General features: G+C 33.9%; 1 long non-coding RNA gene across 1 annotated transcript in view; it reads left to right on the forward strand.

Annotated features, from left to right (window-relative positions):
• Positions 1-7,877: 7,877 nt before the first annotated feature.
• The window catches only part of LOC311443519, a 28,101-nt gene continuing 15,506 nt past the window's right edge, over positions 7,878-20,472 (forward strand). The window contains exon 1 of the long non-coding RNA XR_014697309.1: positions 7,878-8,003. This is a non-coding gene — a long non-coding RNA (uncharacterized lncRNA). The remainder of the gene's footprint in view (positions 8,004-20,472) is intronic.

Here is a 20,472-nt window from a genome sequence, read left to right on the forward strand (position 1 = left end):
CACTTTTCTTCAGGTAGCAAAATTCAGAGCAAATTTTGGACATAAATCTTTGTTGATTTTAATGTACCCTAGTATTTTGGTGCATATTCTGTGTATTTAACGTTATTGTTTTTAGGAAAGTACTAGGCATATTTTCAGTAACATGAGATTACTGTGAGTAATTATGAGAAAATAGAAAACATATTTTGATTAAATTTACTCACAACCTTTTTTTCTTAAAAGCCACTAAAGTAGAAGAAATCTTTTTACAGCTTATCTTTATGATACTCTACAGTCACTCTTCTGTTTATAAGGTAGTTTTTTCACAGACCCTTTTTCAGACTATTTCAGATAAACAAGTAAATATTTTATAGAAAACACGATTTTCACTAAACAGCCATATTTGTTTGAAATACAATACAGAAAAATGTTGTAGAGAGGAAAATTAGAAAAGAGAGATTCCAAAGGGTATGTGTGGATATGCACTGTACAAATTTATAACAAAACCATGTACATTTTAAGAGCTGACTCATGTCTACATGATACTAAGCTAAATTACCTGGAGTTTAGTAGCTTGAACATTTAATTCAATAAAATAAATAATGAAAAATTATGTTTTCCAAGCAGACTAAATATGAAAAAAAACGTTTCTTACATTTTAATAAAGAGTAAGGCAAGTTTATAATAACATAATAATGCAGGAATACATTATGATTAATAAAACAAATACTTTATTATTAACAAAAAACATTTGCATAGGTACTGAGACTCTCTCATATGGACTCTGAGAGAAAATTTGTTTACATAATTAAAAAAACAAGAAATGTACATGTGCTAACCTATCTTCTGTCTCTTGTGAATGTGCATCTTTAATTTCCTCCTCTTTCCTCTCTGCCTATCACTTTTTTAATAAGCACTGGTCATTGTGCCTTAGCAGAATTCAATAGTGTCTGTGTGCATGAGGCATAAAGTTGAATACTCTTATTGAATTTGGCATGTGTGAGATGCATTCCAAGGAAATTCAAGAAATATGTCAGGATTGCCTTACAGGCAATCAGGATTGTCTGGATTGTCAGGATTGTCTTATTCTCAGGATAGCTTTTCTCTCTCCCTTGCACCAGCTCGAACACTTGAGCTATCATGACAGGTCAAGGAGGTGAAAAACAAATCACTTTTTTTTCTGATTTTGTTGTGAAAGGGATCAGTGTCCTGAGTCAGCTTAGGAGCACTTAGTGTTATAAATCCTTTCATAGACATGGGACCAAGGCATTTCAACCATGTACAGAAGATATACAGAACTTGAGAATTTACAAACAGCTGAAGTACAAAACAATGAAATGAATATTTCTCAGTTTGCTGAATGACAGATGAGCTTTGATAAGGTTCATCTAATCAAGTTTCTGAGTATGGTACGCCATGAAAGCAAATTAATGCAGAATACCTGCCACTAAATTATTGTCTAAATTTCTCAACTATTTGTTTTGGTTTTATCATTTACCTTATTTTTTTCTCTTTCTCTTTCTCTTTCTCTTTCTCTTTCTCTTTCTCTTTCTCTTTCTCTTTCTCTTTCTCTTTCTCTTTCTCTTTCTCTTTCTCTTTCTCTTTCTCTTTCTCTTTCTCTTTCTCTTTCTCTTTCTCTTTCTCTTTCTCTTTCTCTTTCTCTTTCTCTTTCTCTTTCTCTTTCTCTTTCTCTTTCTCTTTCTTCCTGAAAAAACATCTCTCTTCTCCATCTTTATTAAAAACATTAATATTAAACCTGAGCTCAGAAATGTATTGACAGAGAAATGTAGCTCATTTCCAGTTTCCTCTGTAATGCAGCATTAAATTTTTATTTAGTCTTTTCTTTACTCAAAATATGTTACAAAGCATGCAGTATGCATATGCTTTTGAGGCATTTGTTTAAATTATAAGGAGTACTTTGGAATTCCTCCAGGGGAAAAAAAAAAAAAAAAAAAAAAGCATTATAAACCTTACAACTGTGTTATAATTGTAATGTTTATCTATACTGAATTAATCAAATACATCAACCAATGTAATAAGTACTCTTCTTAAGATTAGCATTCCACAGTAGATATGTAATTACTACATGAAGCATTAATCTTATTAATTGCACAGGTGTATGTATATATAGATTTTTATGTACATCCATCTCTCTATATATAAATTGTATGTGTTTATTAGTTTACAAGTTTGCTTGAGCTTCATATATCAGCAATGATGACATGCATGATATCCTCTGGAGAGCTAATAAAGGGTAGAGATTCAGGAGTGGATACTCTGGAAAAACAACATTGGTCTAGCAGGTTTCCTATCTGTATGCTCTGGAATGGTGTTATATGAGTATGCAACTGGTCCAAAACCTTTTGATTATACTATCCAAAGCAATTCCTAGTTTTTTCTCTCACAGATGAGTATTCAAATTAACTGAATGTCCCTGTAATAACTCCATTTTACTGCAATGTATCTGCAAGCAATCAAAGCTTCACACCTTGGGACTTGAACAGATGCCCTTGCCTGCCTCTAGGAGTTGTTATTAATATCAGGAATGGTTCAATATACCCAGCTTATAGCTAGATGAAATACACTATTCAGGCCCATTCTTACATGAGCTGTGTATGCCTAAGCTTAACTCATATATAAAAATCAGAATAAATTTTATATTGAACAAATCACACTGATGCCTTTCAATTCACCACCAGCAGCACCTCCCCCTCTCCCTCCTCACCCACCCCCCCATCCCCCCCAATAAATAAATAAATTGTTTTCTACATATTTTTTTAGTCAACAGCAGGGTGATTGTTCAGTAAATAGCAGCTTGGCAGTTTATGCTCTCATTCTTTTATGTGCATATACCCATGAAGATTCTTTTCTAAAAAGGCTCACATTTTCCAAAAGGCATGGTCCAGCAAGGTTGATTGATCAACCTTGATAAATCCATCTCAGTGAGTGTCTAAAATTTTAATACAGTAGTTCATAATGTTCTCAGAATGAAACTAAGAAATAGAAAATAGTGCTCATGGCACAAATCTTCAGCAGGCCTTTCATCTTTTCGAACAATTTTTTTGTAATCTCCTACCGCATTCTGCTCAGCTTCCAAGCATTTGGAGTCCTACTGAAGTAAGTATTGAACTATTTTAGACCCTGCAAAGTTCCATCAATGAAAAATGTCTATGACTGGAATCTCTGATTATCTTTCTTCCTTAGTCTTAGCTTCCCATAAATCTATATAATGCAAACTATTTTTAAGCCAACCTGAATATAGCTAACAGTTCTTTATCTGAAGTAGAATCTTGTAGCATTTCTTCCAATTCACCTTTTAATGTTCCCTCTGTGACAACAAATAAGTGGTAATAACCATGAAAACTATATCCAGACTGTAAGAAACAATGCATGTTGTCCTCACATATGTGGTGCCCTGCTTCTGTTCATACAGGAGGTGCAGAAGTATGCATGTCTCATGGAAGAACTAGGATTCATACTTACTCTGTATATGTCTAAATAGAATACTCTGTAGTCTTGAAGCTTTGAAGCTTAAAGCTTGACTTTAGCAGCCTTAAAAAATCTTATGGATTTTTTGTTACTAAAAAAAAAAAAAAAAGAGAGAGAGAGAGAAAAAGTTGCTGTCAGACTGAGATCTAGTGTGCCAAGTTTCAACCTGAAGTAAAATTTTAGATTTCAGTTACAAGTACATAATCCAACTAAAATTTTAACCTGGAATTGTCTCATAATATAATAAGGGAGGGTGGGTGGGGGGGAGGAGGGGAGGAGGGAGGAACAAACAAACGAAAAACACTTAGTATCTTAGCCATAGATAGAGACAGTTTTCTTAAGGTAAGTTTAAAGACTGGCCTTATTTTTGTGCTGCTATATACTTTTCCCTGAAGAAACAGTAATTGTGCCCTAAGGTCAAACAGGTGCAGCACAGATCTATACTCAGTGTGTGCATTTATCTCTCAGACTCTCTCTTCTATTAAATATTTCAGTTCTATCAGATTTGGGGGGTTTATACTAATAATAGGAGCTATTTCCTATGTTTTTAGTTTAGGGAAAGTCTTGTAATAATCCTAGTATTTATGAGAAATGTGAGAAGTAAATGCTGGTTGTGTAAGTATTTTTAGCTTCTGGCTCATTCAGAAGGAGCACTTAATTTTCTCAGTGTGTTATCATTACCCTCAATGAATTGTATGGCTTTGTGGAGAGATGAGAGAAGTCATTACACCAGAATGATTTTGAATCATTGAAACTTTATAGACCATTCCCTCTGCCTTCATCCTCCTTTATAGTATGCAGACAGACAGGGCCACCATAGCACTTAATGGTACAGGTAATACTGTTCCAAGCACTGTAGAAACAAAGTCCAGTCATCTTGATTATGCTTGATGTACTCTTCTGAAATGGTTACCATTGATAATTGGACAAATGGTAAATAGTATTAAAATTGAGGATTATTTGTCCACAGAACTATGAGATCCATGTTCATAGTTCTTAGTAAGGTGGTAAGACTGTGGTGAATGAGGGATTTCAGAATAACTATTAGTTAACTCATAGGATAATTTAGAATAACTCGTAGTTCTATACAGTGTTACTGAGCCAGTAGTGAAAATCGAATTTTTAGGTGTTATCCTAACAAGGGGCAGCTCTTGCACTAAGACTAGCGGGGTAGGTCCCCACTAGCATTGTTTTACTCATGAGCTTTATGCCTTGCACACTGTACAGGGACAGTACATATGCTACCTGCAATCCTGGCACCATTGCACACAAGATGAAGAGCATTAACCTGGAAGTCAATGGATTTTGTGCCTGTGAATTAGTCCTTAGTAAAAACATTAATATTGCCTTTAATTCTAACTACTGGGGGAAGAGAATTTAAATATCAGGTCAACTTGTACTGACTTTCAGCTGACATTGAGCTACTTCTGTAAATCTTATGTATTTTCCCGAAAAGGTTTAGCCCAAGATCAAATTGTTTCTTAATGTGACAAAATTGGTTGCTCTGTTCACCATGTAGCAGCGTAGTCATCTCTGAAGGATTCCAGTGCGCTTCTTGTTGAACTAGAAGGCAAAACTCTTATGATGACTGTGGGAGTAGATACATACCCACAGTCTCTATCTGCAATAAACGTTCCTTGGCATTGGAGAACCTTGACCTAACTGATTTCTGTGGCTCCAAAATACTTAGAGAACTGAAATTCATTTTGAGCAGTACTTCTAATGGTTTGCTATTAATTGAAGTCCATTATTTGATCAAAAACTGAGTAGTTTGGGGGTCAAATAATTCTAATCAGCTCATGCAAAATGAGACTGTGAGAATAATATGTTTTCGTAACTTTGAACTGTACTTGGTAATTCTGAAATTCTGGAGGACCAAATGGCTTATGCGATTGGCAAGGAAAAAATATATATAACATTTCTTTTTCTGTTAGTGCTAAAGATGTGGCTCAAAAAAAAAGCTTTTATTGGTCCAAAAGGTCTTCCCTGTCATCATAGTTGATGGATTATCATCACTGTAAGAGAATTATCTTAGTCCTGTTCCTCCGAAGTCAGTGTTTAAATCACAAAAATATGTAGCTTGAGGCACCTGGCACAATTTCTGGTTGTTTATTTGGGGAAGATGGGGAACTGAATTGGCAAAGAAAGAAACCAAGATCAGCTCCATCTCCATTGTCATGGTATGAAGGATATGGGCACATCTGAGTAAGCTGGCACTGCTCTATTCCATGTTAGTGTCCTACAGGTTAAAAATTGCAGGTCTGTAGCTTTTTCCAAGTAATGAATTCAAGATATTTTGGATATGTGTCTGCCCTAGAGAAAGAGAAGATTGTGTTTATCTCAAATTTCAAGAGATAAGGGAAAAGGCGACACAGTAGTTTGGATTCTCAAAACTGCTGAGTGCCTAACTTTAATTAATTAACTCGAAGTTAGGCAGTTGAATATCACTGGCTTGATCATTGCAAAAAAAAAAAAAAAAAAAAAAAAGGCTCTTCGTAGATCTGTGAATGGTTCTCTTGTGCTTTCTTTTTAAGAGTGTCTTCCATTTTAGCTAAACAACCATGAAGTCTTACTTCCTGCAAGTAACAAGAATAATTTAAAATAGGCTCTAACAGAGCAAAAATAATTCAGTTAGATATACTGGAAATTAAGAAAATACGGAAAAAATACAATTCAGGGATAAAAAAGCTGCATTCCAATTAGCGTAGACTTGCAATTAATAAGCCAACATAAGGGAGTATGAGACATTTTTATGTACAGGCATGTTGCATTGCAAATAAATTAGTGTATAAAAATAAATGGGAAAATAGGAAGAACTTGTATATGCATAGAAAAACATAATTTGAGTGATAATTATTATATGAATGTACCATGTTTTGCCAAACTTGAGCAGGGTATTTTTTTGAAGGTCAACTGGCCTTGTTAGTATTCTGAACACAATACACCTTGCTTTAATAGGTCTAAGCACACTTAACAAATGTGAGCATACATAAAATATTTTAACAAACAGACCATAGGAGCAACTTTTTAGTTGCTTTCTTTCACAAGGTTCGTATTATGTGTTCAGTACTCTGCAGATAGCTCTGAAGAATGTAGACAACTTTAATCCAAAAAGTGGGAGACAGACTAGAGGGGAAATTAAATTGTAAGACTGTTTTAAAACCATCTTATTTTGAAATATTGGGGCAAATTTTTCCTTCATGTTTTCTTCTGCACATTGAAGTAAAGAGAGTCTTCTGTGTTTTCTGAATCTGTCTTGCTGAAAGAAAGATTTAAGCTTATGACTAGTAGTTTTATTTATTATTTTTCATCTTTTTCTTCTTTCACATAAGCTGCTTTCTTTTGAAAAGCCTTAGATTGTTTGCCATACACTTTTGTGAACTGTTCCTATGCCTTTTACCAAATACTGGGATGTTGATTAATGGATTGAACTTCTTCCATTGAATTCAAAACTTACTGGAAATAGAAGATGAAAAGGACAGTTTTACACAAATTAATTCCAGAATGATTATCGATTAGAAATGTTCTTCACTACTTGCTTCATCATTTTATATTCATAATAAGTTGGTTATTCTTGTTCTAGAAAAATAAATATCCATGTTCACAGTTTTGCTAAATGTAACACAGATTTTAACTGTCCTAAGACAATGTTTTCATAGTCATTCCATTATCTATGTAAATTTTTCATATTGAAAACTAATAATACTTATTTACATTAGAAATATTAGTCACTAATTTGATAATGCTTGATAACAAAAGTTACTCTAGATGATAATCATTTTGTTTGCTTCTATTAGCAAATACTGAATGCCATTAGGAGAACCCAAAGCACGACTATAAAAATCCTTTTATATGCTTCCTGTACTGAAGAGGTGTTGTCCCACTAAAAATAGACCTTTGTGTCACTGTAAAAAGTTATGGACTTTGTCTTCTTTGTACATTCAAATTTAATTATTTCAATTATTTGTATATATAATTATTTGTGTATATATATATATAAGCCACTTCTGAGAACTTTGTTCTGTATGCAAACCCTCCATTAAAATCCTTAAAATTAAAAATTGAAATCCTTTTAGCATTGTCACTCTTTAGGAGAGTATGGTAGCCTCAACAAAAAATCAATAACTTTCTGTGAGGCATTGTGGTCAAATAGACTTCCATAGGTCCACTGAACAATGATTTTTACAGATTTTAGGGCTTAGGCAAGATGCAAAATTGGCACATCCAGAAATCACACTGTTTTCTGAAGCTTTTATTGTTTTAAGCACGGACTAACAACAATTCTGTAAGTGTCTGTAAGGTTTGTTAAACCAAAATTTACATTTAGAAGTAATAAATTGCTGACCATAAAATGTCTTGGCATAATATTTATAGATGCTCATTTTTTTCAGACATCATCGCAGTTTCTTAGGAGAAGGTACTGAGCTGTGGAAAACTCTGAGAATTTTCAGTTCTGTTGATCTCGATGTCGTCTTCCATATCTTGTCCTTGCCTAAGAGGCTTGCAGCATGTTCCAGAGCGCATCTGAATCCCAGGTAATTAGTTTATTGCTCCTTGAAAATCTTGGATATTTCCATGTCATTCCTACTTTTCATCAGGATAAAACTGACTTTAAACTTTTCTTTTCAAAGAAAGAGAAAACTTTGGTTTCAATATTTCCCTGCTTTCAGCTCTGCATAATTTAGAAATAGGATAAGTATCCTCCAATGGTGAATACCATATCGGCTATTTGCATATCCCTTTCTTTTCTTTTTTTTGTTCTTTATTGCACCACAGTTAGTCAAATCGTCAGTTTCTGTGAAATCCTGTAGTAAAAAATAAGTTTTACTCTCCCTTTCTTGCTTTTCAATTTTGCAAGGCAGTAGGAAACTGGCAAGTGTACTGGGATTTTTTAAATAAGTTGCACGTATCAAACATTTTACTGTTTTGACATGTGCTGATATTGTCCGCATATATTTTTAATGACAAGTTATGTCAAGCTGCATCTGCTTTAATCTCATGTATTTTGGCAGTTCCTTAACTGGATGACTCTTACTACACCAGGTTGTTATAAAAGCAATTCCTTTCATTTTCTTCTTTAACTGACAAAAACATAAGGGTCTTTACATTTTTAATGACAAACAGGGTTTCTGTATTCAGAAAAAAGAAAAAGAAAGCTTTTTGAAAAAATCAGTGCAGTACACATTTGTATGCTCCTTCTGTCATAACTAAAGAAAAACTGTACAGACAAGGACATGAGTGTAGTTCCTTCAAGGTTTTCTACCCATCACTTGCTTTTGAAAATCTTATCACAATAAACTTGCATGTACTTGACATTAATGGGTGTTCCTCCATGGAAGGAATATCCCTTTACATAAAAGGGATTCTTCCAAATCAAATGAAAAATATATGATCTGAGAAAGAGGTAAATATCAACTAGGAAATGTGCTGTGCTTGTTGCCTCCTGTAAAGGGGGTGAAAACTGACTCTACAGTGCATCTTGATTATTACCCCAAAGAAAAGTTTAAAGTGTACAGAAGGAAGGCTGGATAAATTCTGCAAATCACTGTTCTAAAAGGTTCTTTCTAGATACAGCTTCTTTCCTATATTAATAAGGAAACACAAATTTAAGTCTGTGGTACTTGTTAAAGATAATTAAAGTTTGTTTTCTTTTTGCAAGGCATAATACATGTAGCTTGCATGGAAAATAATCTCAATATAGATTATAGTAATGAACTCAAACTATTGAATCTAACTTTTTTTTTTTTTTTTAGTAAAAAGGTGATGTAAAATGTTTTTTGAATAAAAGGGAATTATTCTAATTTCTGAAAATAAATCCTGTGAAATATGTTCTTTCAATATTTATTACTATGACAGGTTTCACATTCTTTTCATTTGGAAAATTCTTCACTATATATTTTTGTTGAATAATAAAGACTTTTTTGTTTTGTTTTGTTGTGTTTTTTTTTATATAATTTTGATTTTTAGAATATTTTAAGGAAGTAGACATTTGCATTTCTTTAACTTTTTAAATGAGATTGTGAGAGGAGAAGCTAAATCATATTACTCTTTCAACCCTTCCACTGCCAGACTACTGTACTGAAATATTTACTAGCAAGATCTCTCACTTTCTAAAACATTTTTAGCATTGGAAGCAAAAAAAAAAATATATATATATATATAATATATATATATATATATATATATGGATTCATGTATGTGGCAGTCATAATCTCTAGTCATGCAGATAAGCATGTTTCTCCCAAAATGCTTTCTGAATGCACTGATGAACAGAGTTGTATTTCTTCAGTAAGTTACTTTCCTCAGTGCTAAACTATTCTTGACCTCAAATGTAGTCTAATTGAATGCACCAAGCTTGAGTGATTTTTTTTGAACTTGCTCCAGTCCCTGCTGAATTTGACAAGAGGCTGTCCCATCTGCAGACCCAATAATGACATTTTCTTTAATTAGTCCTACACTGTAAAAAAGGATACATCTTATACACCACCTTTGCAGATCATACCCAGCCTTTTGTTGAGGTCATATTAGCCTCTGCTTCTGGGAAAAAAATAATAATAATAATAATAACATGTTATAACTTATTCCTTAGCTATCTGTCTTGTCTGTTTGCCTAAATAAGTAAAAATAGAATTATTTGCTTCTTTCATATTTTAGGTACTTGGTATCTGTAACAGCAGCAATTAGGTAGCAATTATGGCTACTGCCATAAGCATCAGGTAGATGCTGGAATAATTAATTGACTATTATCTCACAGCTGTTATTCAGAGTGACTGCATCCCACATGTAGAAACGGTGTGTTGTTTCCCAGTACGTCCAGAAGCTCCTGGATCCAAAAATCATTGTTCATTGGAATACAAGCATTGTTCAGACGCACATTTCTTGGCTGTTAAAGAGCACAGAAGGGGTATTGGCTATGTCTTTCAGGCATTCTGTGCCAGCTCAGAATCTCCACCTACTTGTGCACTTGTGCATCTCAAGGGGATTGGCTGCTACCCAGAGGCGAACACAATATTGTGTCCATGCATCCAAGCTTTTAGATTTTAGGCCTTACTTCTTGCTCCTGGAAACTGGATAAAAAACAGAATTAAAACTTTTCTGTTTTCCTCATTACAGGCTGGCATGCACCTGAATGCAAATAGCTGATTGTCCTGTTTTGGGGAACTTTGATTTTATTTTATGTCCTCCTATTCTCACAACACCAGTAGCTCTGCAAGCTGATATTTTCATCCTGTAATGTTGTCTCCTCTACTCATCCCTGCGTGCCACTCACTGGCCAAGATAAGTGCAGAATATCTGTTGAAGATTAAGTGTCTGTTCCATTCTGAAATCCCTAAATGTCCCCATAGAAAGAGTGGGGCTCTGATCATCCACCAACCAATGAGTGGCATTAAGGCTGCTCATTCATTCAGTTAACTTTGTACTTCTAACTAATAATTGATTCCAAAGAAGATAAGAACTGCCTGAATGAGATATATACTACTTTTGGTTATAGAAAGGGGATTGGACTAGGGGTCCGTATGTATTCCACATGGACCTTAAAGGTTTTTGTGGTACTCTGTAGCCTGGCAGCCCACTCAAGTGACAGTCTTCCTAACAGTTTGGCTGTTTAAGCTGCAAATTTTCCTTTTGTGTGGCATTTGGTTGCCAATCATTCAACTATGTCTATTTTCAAGAAGAGTAATGTTGGATATTTTATAATATTAACTTTTTTATTTTAAATAAATTTTATAATATTAACATGCTATTTTTAAAACCAAAGACTAAGATAAAGAAGTAACAGCAATTACATTATTTACTAAGTAACTAGACAGCTACTTGTATTATTGTAACTAGTGTGAAGTCAAAAGACAAACAGGTCAGTTTGTTCCCTTTGCCTCTGCTATGTAAAACATGTAATTGCAAACCACCCAGTTCTAGACACAGCCTTCAGTTTCTGTCATCTCTTATTCATTTTTCTATAATAATTTCCCTAATATAGTATTTTTGTATGTGTTATAAATGTCTGTGTAGGGCTTCTCATCTTGCTGTTGGTGCTGAGCTCTTTGTTGTGAGTTGTGATAACCCATATTAATCTGTCTTAAAAACTAACTATAGCAGTCAATCAAATTTACCATCTGCCCATCTGGGAATGTCCATGTCAATTCATGGTTCAGCTTCAGCTGAGTCTGGTTATTATTATAAATTGCTCTTTGTAATCTTTTCTCACTTTCATCTCATACCAGTCCATGCTTAACTTCCATATTCCCGTTCTCCATACAGTGACAACATTCCTTGCCTTCATTAAATTAGTGTCTCCTCTGAATGCTGAATTCAGTGCTTTGTAAATAACTGCCAATGAGTTAGTTCCTTTTTTTGTATCTCCTGATGCCTTAGTGCAAGGATAATCTTAGATTTTTGCAAACCAAAAGAGACTGCACGTAAGTGAACCATAATGTATAAAATCTATCTCATAGTTCTTATCCTCCTCTTAATAGACAGGAAAATGCAATATGCTCCACTAATGTCGTATTAATTGCAACAGAACATCATATCATTACTGATTTTACAATGATGCAAGTAAATATATCAAAATACTGCTTTTGTTAGCATTGTAATTTATTTTAAACACATTTCTTTTGAAAGGAATTGCATGAGAAATCACAGATATTTTAGTATACAAGGTTGCAGCCTTGTAAGGAGGTGCAGTAGTTCACACAGGTTTAATCTAATGTAGTATAATATACATATTTTATATATATTTATATAGTCCTGAGAGTATGTTGAGATCTGAACAGAAATCTGATCATGACACCAGACCGTTTCCCAAGAAGCTTTAGATTCAGGTTGTAGTGAAGACACTGTCAATTTGGTATGTTAGTTACATATATAAAAATCAATGCTGTAGACAAACTGTTTTTTCCTCTCTCTCCAGAGACTAGGGATGAAAATATAAAGATTGTGAGAGTTCACCCCCTCCTTTCCCCTTTCCTTTTGGGGAAAAAAAATATATATATAAATTTTCCAGCTGATCTTTTATACTGTGATATGTAGCCTCAGCTATGTCAAATAATATAGAGTTGCATGATGTAATTATGTGACTTGCATTGAGTTATGTCAATATGACATACCAGACAGGCAACCTGGTTTAAAAGACCTTCTTTCCTGAAAACTGCAGATAGTTTTCTGAGAGTAGAAAGCAGTTGGTAATGGCTGCCCCAGGTAACAGCATAAGGCCTGACATTCTTCAGTATATTTATTATTGATTTGGTGCATGGGTTGGTGAATGCTGTTGATAACAGAAAATTACTTAGGTTAAAGAAAACCTCACATAAGAGTAACATTTCTTGAAGGACCAAGTCAAACTGGATGACTGAATGGTGGTGATGAGATGTTGATAAAGTTAAATGTATAACCGTAATACTTTAACATAGAAGGTAAATATTCTCTTCCAATATGGTTTAACTTTCTAGTACACTGCTGGGTTCAGAATTTGATAAAATTGCTGTGATCTTACTAAAAATGTATCTACATTTCCATATAAATCACACTTCTGCTACTGCTGAAGTTGATGAATTCTCAATAATGGCTCAAAACTAAAAAGAACCAGAAATATTGTTAATAAAAATAGTAGGTGATGCTGAGCATCTTCTAGGAAGCTTTTTGATTTTTCCAGTTGATGTGATTTTGCTATGCAGTTCCCTGTCGCTTGCTTCCATGTCATGTGTTAGCCTCAAAAAGGCTTCCTACTCTGCTGCTGTGTTGTCATTATTGCAGAAGACGAAAGTATTGAGCTCAGACAAGGGGAAAACTAGCAGAAAATGATAGAGATTTTTAACCTACAGTCCACATTTTCATCTTCAACATCTTTTAGAACTTTTAAAGTATGTATAGTGAAAACTTATGCATGGTCTCTAGTAAATGGTTGAGAGAAATTTATTATAAAGAAACCTCAGTGTAGTCTTCCAACAATTTCATGCAAACCAATGATTGTCTTCAGAGTTTATATTCATGGTCATTGATGTGCCTGCAAATGATTGTCAAGGCTGTGCAAATTAAGCACATAAATGTGGCTTATTCTGTGTTTAGTTCTATTAACATTTTTGTGTTGATTGTTAACATAATTTGTTACACAAGAATGAAGATTTGTTGTATTTGATCGTCTCTTTGATTTAGAAATAAAACAAGCAGAAATAATGCTATCCATATACTGTTAACAATGAATAGGACATCACTGATGGCAATGTATTAAGTGATTATACTAAGGAAGCTCAAAATACTATGTACATTAATCTTAAGTTTGTATTTCGGACTGAAATGAAACAAAATGGAGTAAAAGGATTGTTGAATTTCATCTGATCTTATTATAGTAGAAGGTGAGACAAATCAATGTAACAAAGATGTAGAAAGGAAATGGAAAGTGTTGAAAGATAAATGAAGGTATTTCATCTAGCAGTGAATATACGATGACCAAAAAAAATGATCCAATGTAGATGAAAAATAAAGGGTCAGAAAGAGACATCTATAAGGTGTAAAATATCCAGACCAAAGGAGAAGTAGAAAGGTTAAAGAATAAAGACAAATAAGTGTAAAAATACCTGGTAAGAAATACAAAGGTGAAAAATAAAAAGAAAAAGGCTGGAGGTTAGGATAAATAATATATGTTTGAAGTGCCTAAAGGAACAAGATGATGTTGAAGGAGACTGTAAGTAACTGTGAAAATAGTTGAGAAATGCATTTTATGAACATATGACATAAAAAAAATCATACATAAACCAAAATACACTAATAATTTAAAAATCAAGCCTGGGTTTATAACTGAATATGTGCAAATAGGAAAAAATTCATATTTGGCTTTTTTTCTCTAATTTTTTTTCTAATTTTTTTTCAGTCTTTAAGTTCTTCCAGCTGTTAAGGTGGCTGGCATGAGATCTGATTTTTTTAATTCATCCATTCAGCAGAATGACATTCCCAAGAAGAACGAATTGGAACACAGCAGGAATGATCAGGGGTGATGCAGTTGGCAAGTCATTTTGTTTGTTTTATCATTTGCAATGGGTGATTAGTATCAGATGTAAGAAGAAATAACTGCTGAATCAACAAAGATGTAATCAGATTCTTATTTGTAGAACAATTTGTAGTGGGTAAAGGGGTTGCCAGCTTTAATCTTGGCTGTGTTTTAAAGTTCAACTGTTTTGTTTCCCTCTGAAATGGATTAGAGGTGCTCATACGGGTAGCTACCATGCCAGCACCAGGAGACGAGCTTTGTGGCTTTAACTGCTCCAGCTTTTTTTGAAAGCACATCTGACTGTTTTGTACAAAGGTTCAAAAGACATAATTAAGGTATTAAAACATCTGAGGATAACCACAAAGGAGGCAATTTCATATAGAAAGTATTTTAAGTATTTTCTCTTTTTCCTTATTGTTTTGTTCTATCCTTTTAGTGACATGTTGTAAAGTATTTGGAAAATGAATCAGCAAAGTACACTCATTTATTTTTAAATGTGCAGTCAGCTATTTTTTCAGTATTTTTTAATATTTTAAAATATTTGTTAATATTTTTTCAGATTTCAGTAATTCAGGCAACATATGATATTAAGTCACACCTTACAAAATAGTCAGGATAGATTTTCAAAGACAAATAGCTATAAAGCAAAGGTGCGATCCACTCAGTTAAGGCTGGATGTGTGACAGAGAACAGAAATTTCAGTAGAATATATGTATGGGGAAAGTGAGAGAGAGATTTTCAACCCTCAAATTCCACAGATTTAAGCAAACTGCTTGAAATTTCTATATACGACTTTCTCAGAGTTTGTTACTAAACAAAAATATAAATAGTGCTTAGACTGTAAATGCAAGGAACTTTACTTGTTAGGTGCAACTTAATAGTGACTTAGCAACTTAATAGTAATCTAATGTGACATTATATGATAGCTATGAAAAAATCTGTGCTGCATTTTTTGTTTAAATGTTTTATTTACTGCTTTTTTGCAAAAAACATTGATGTAATCCAGGTTGCCAGAATGCTTCCACATTTCTACCTAGTTACTGTGAGTTGTTTGAATTGGAAAAAGAAAAATAGGAGGGAGAATAATATCTTGCAGTACTGAGAATCCTTTTACAGACTGTTTATGATCCATGCCAAAAAAAAAAAAAAAAAAAAAAAAAAAAATAACAGTTCTATTTAATGAAGTTTTACTTTATAATTCATAAATATTTTTTTATGATTTGAGTGGCATAATATGATGGAGAGCTGGAAAAATGGCTAAGATTCCCCATTTGTTACCATGAATGAACATGTTATATTAATAGTTTTTAAGATAAGTGGGCGTTGTTTATTTCTTAAGCCAAGTAGTCTGAAAGCACCAGATTCCCCACTGTAGGCTTTATGGCATGAGATAAAATAAATTAAGGACAGCTTTCATTTGGGGATTTAAGGAATCTTGGGAATCTTTGGTTTTGATTGCTCCTATTTGTTCTTATTAATTAAATTTCACTAGATGGCACTGAACACAACTTTTTTTGCCTCATGCAAATTTTCTGCCTCTGAGATGTTTCAGGATCTCAGACATCTATTTAAAGTCTATGAAAATATATAGTTTATAATAATAATACTGTCATTTTTAGAGAGGCAAGTTTGCATCTTTAAGAGAAGAGAAATGAAGGTTCTTGTAATTCCTTTTTTTTTTTCCCCTTTGTTTTTAACTGCTTAATTTATATGGAACCATCTTTATGCTAAAATAGGCAAAACCATGCAAACCCGTGAGAAAGTATGTTCTTGGAGTTTTCATAGTCTTTGCACTTCATACTGCTTTTCTAGATTTTGATCAAGCTGAGAGTTACTAGATTTTCGTCCTTGTAGCTATAAACCATGTTTCAGACCTTACTCAGAGATAAAGTACTTGATTTCACAAACTGTGGGTTTCATGCTTTGCAGCCTCTACTTGCACAGACTGGCTTTGGCATGATGCATCTTCTAACAAGATGCTGAAAAAAAGACCCTTACAAGGGTGGGGGGGGGGGGGGGAAGTAAATTGCTTCTTTTGTAACTTATAATTGCAGATATGGGTACTTAGATTTTCTAAATCCAATTAGCTAACTTAGAAAATTCAAGTACTTGAGGAGCTGAAATGAGATGTCTGTATCATGTTATGATTATTGCCTAGAAGAAATCACACTAACCTTTCATTTTCCATATAATTATCTTCTTTTAGAATTCACTATAATTGGCAAGAAAACAAGCAGAACGTACCAAAAGTACCATACCTGTACAAGCAGAGAGTTTGTCTTGGTAAGCCAAGACTGCATGCTACTGATGTATGTCTTCCCAGCAACCTATCCAAAACTTTTCTCACCTTTTCTATACATAAACACAAATTTTAAATTTCACTAACTATCCAGTGGGGTGCTTGGAAGCTATATGTACAGCTATGACTTCTGATCTGGGTAGGTTGCTTGAAATTAAAGGAAGCAGATAGGTCATCAACTAGGAGCTTGGTGCTTTCACTATAAAGATACTTATCCCATTGTTCCCCAAGAAGTTAAAAACAACTGATCTTTGACTTCAATTTACTTGGGAGCTATGCCTTCCATAAATGTCAATTGAAAAGATTGAAGAATTAATAGACATAAGAAAAACAACCTCTATTTGCTAGAAGTCTATTCTAACTGAAATAGTGTTGTTAACAGTTTAACTTAAACTTCATCTGCTTATGCCACATCTTATCAGTGAAAGAAAGAATTTTTAGCCATCTCACTTGGGCATGTTTCATTAACAGAATACTCAAAACCCTGTTTAAGTAGAAATCAATACAGATTATGATATTGGATTCATTTGATATAAAATTATATATAAATTGCAGAGGGAATCGGGTCTTCCATTTGAGATAAGGAAAAAAAAAAGAAAACATGACTTTTTGCTCTAGTAAAAGGTAGGCACATTGTTCTGATATTCACAGTTGCTTGATGCATTAGTAGCTTGTTTTGCTTTGAAATCAAATTAATTGTCCTGTGCTATCCCTGTTATATGATCACCAGATAAGTCAGTTTGTTTTGATTACCACTCTGAAGGTAATTAAAAAATAATCATTGTGTCACAAACATAAGTACCCAATCCAGCTGAGTAAGAAGCATAGGAACACATTGAATGATATCTATGTACTTCTGTATCAACATCTGCCAGAGTCCTGCCCTCACCCCATATTTTTTCTGAGCCTCTTAGGTTCTTTTGGTATCCTTAATACAACAGAACTGGGAGTGTGGTGTAGAAAAATAGTAAGAAGTTTCCAGTTCTTTGTAGCTATGAATTTCCACATTTCTTATGTAAGTGTCATAACATACCCAAAATATTTTACAGCTAATATATCAGCTCTATATATCTAGCTCTAATGTATCAGCATCATAATGCCTGCTTTGGGTAGTGGTAACAAAATGCAAAGGACAAGATGACCCCCCCCACTCCCCCCCAAAAAAAAAATAAAAATAGGCAACAGCCAAATAATTCTCTCTTTTCTATCCTGCAAGTGGAATGAACACCTCTAGAAAGTCAGTGAGGACTTTTCCTTATTTTGAAGTATTGCAGAACTACATAGTGTACAGCAAATAAATACATCTCACAGACACTTCCAGCTGACAGTGGTTAGTGATTTGAAAAGACATGGCTAAAGCTCTCTGTGCAACCAGATAAGCTCATTTGACTATGGTGGCATTTTTCCCAATTCCCTGATTAGGTCATTGTTTAATCTACTTTGTGGTATTTTACTGTAACTCCAGCTATAAAATCTGCTGGGAGTGGGCAGTTGTTTGAGCACATGCTGTCCATTGAAAGTCCTTTACAGGCCACTGAAATACAAACTCTAATATGCCTAGATTATTCTCACACACCAAATTTAATTAGGTGATCCGAAGAAAATAATGGAATTACATTATAAAATACAAGTAGATAAATCATTAGTGACCATATGCTGTAGGGAATTGTCCTAAATGGACTGAGAAACCATAGCTGAATAAATTTATTTTTCATTCTTACAAAGAATGACACCGTGTCTCTGAGAGAGTTAAAAACTAAGCGATTAAATAATAATGGAACGTCAAGGAAAGGGGGAAAAGGGAACATTACTGACATAAGGAAGTACTAATTCCACCTCAGCCTGAAATTATCATTCATTCTACACTTTTGAACAGTGAAATTTTAGGGATAAATTGTAAATCTTTAGGGATAAATTGTAAATCTAAGACCTTTCAAATATATCCAGAGGTTGGAAAGCAACTAACAATTACCAGGTGCACAAATTTCCTTGGTTTCTTCTTTTTTCTTTTTCTGTTGTAATACTGTGTAATACACAGAGTATCCTATTTATCTTTGCTTGTGAATATACAGGGGTTGCAAAGCTTATTACATTTGCAAGAGTGCCTTCAGAAATATGACATGGTTTAAATTAACTCTTGATATGAAGGTTTAGTGAAAGAACTGTGTTCTTTTTATTTCAAACTGGACCACTGTTTGTACTACTATTATCACCTGTTAGATGTATTCTTTCCGTCCCTGTATTTCATTACACAGCGACAGAGAAAATCCCGTGTAATTTTAATATGTACTTTTAGTACTTTTAAAACTTCTGTATTTACATGTAGAATGCTTACCAACTAACTCTGTTATGCTAGTTTGTGTTGTCAACGCAAATTTTAGGAAATGTTTTGTCATCTACTTCCAGTGACTTCCTATTACCTCCTGAAACAATTAAGATAGTCTGTTACCCACAACCCCAGTAAAAGTATTAGAATATTTCAAGTCTTTGAATAGTCAAGTAACTTACTAATATGTTTCAGAGAATGCTGTTAGATGAATTATAAGAAATTGGACATATTGCTTTCAGTGACTGGCTCAGAAGGACATTGAGATATAGGCTGACTAAAACAGAAGTTCAAGGAGTTTGTTTCTAAACCACTGTGGGTGTCCACCACTGTAGTTATGCATTTAGAAACTGACTGAATTTTTAAGTTCAACCACCAAATAATTAGTTTGCAAACCTTTCCATCATTTTTTATGTAACAGACAGAATCTGTTTCCAGGGTAGGTTTATAAATATTCTGACAGGGAAGAGATTGGATCCTTTCATCCAGACATAAAAGTAGTAACCATATTCTCTGTTCTTCCCCATATTGTGAGCAAGTGGGTCCTTTCCTGGAGAAAAGACAACTAGTTTACAACCTACCCATTGCTCTCCAGAGGCCATACAGGACACAGGAAAATAGTATCAGTGAAGGTAGCTGCTGCCCTGTCACCAATAAAAATGCTGAGAAGAGGAGTACCAAAGCTTAGAGTCTGTGAAAAATATTCTGGAGATTAAATATTTCTTTGATGTACCTGGCTTCAGGAGCATCCCATGGTCTAGCCGAAGACATAAATCATATAGCTCTAACAAAGTCAAAGATGCAAACTTAACTGCACTGAAAAGGATTCTCTGTCTGATTTAAAGGAATAATATTTAGTGTGGGATTTGAGGAGCAAATTCTAGAGAAAAAAAAAAGAAAAAAAAAATGAAGAACTAAAAAAGAAAGCAGGGCTACAGAAAGCTACCTCCAGATTTCAAACCTAATAAGACTTCAAACATAATAATAAACTTTTGTTTCCTAGGCCAGCAGCATGATTTTGCTAGAGTGCTTTGACACAAGTTTTGTGCAAAGTGTTTTAACACAAGTTTTCTTTAGTAAATGGAAGGTTAATACACCCTCATTCAGACAATCAGTCTTCTAAAACCGAAGTTTCATAAGATTTTCAGTGAAAAATGGAGTTTAAATACGCAATGCTGATATTGACAGCATTGCTGTAAATCGGGGGTGAGAAATGCCTCTGCTTTCCAATAAGCTACACACATTTGGTACCCATCACATTTACAGAAGTATTAGGACTTAATGCTAGTGATGTTTGTGCTGCATGTGAGAGGGATGCTGGTAGAGATGTGGCAAGCTCCAAGAAAATTCTTAACCAAAAATTTTTCTGGTCTGTCTTATTCTCAAGTAAGTCTT

This window comes from Aythya ferina (assembly GCF_964211825.1).
Source record: "Aythya ferina genome assembly, chromosome: 12".
Classification (NCBI taxonomy): domain Eukaryota; kingdom Metazoa; phylum Chordata; class Aves; order Anseriformes; family Anatidae; genus Aythya; species Aythya ferina.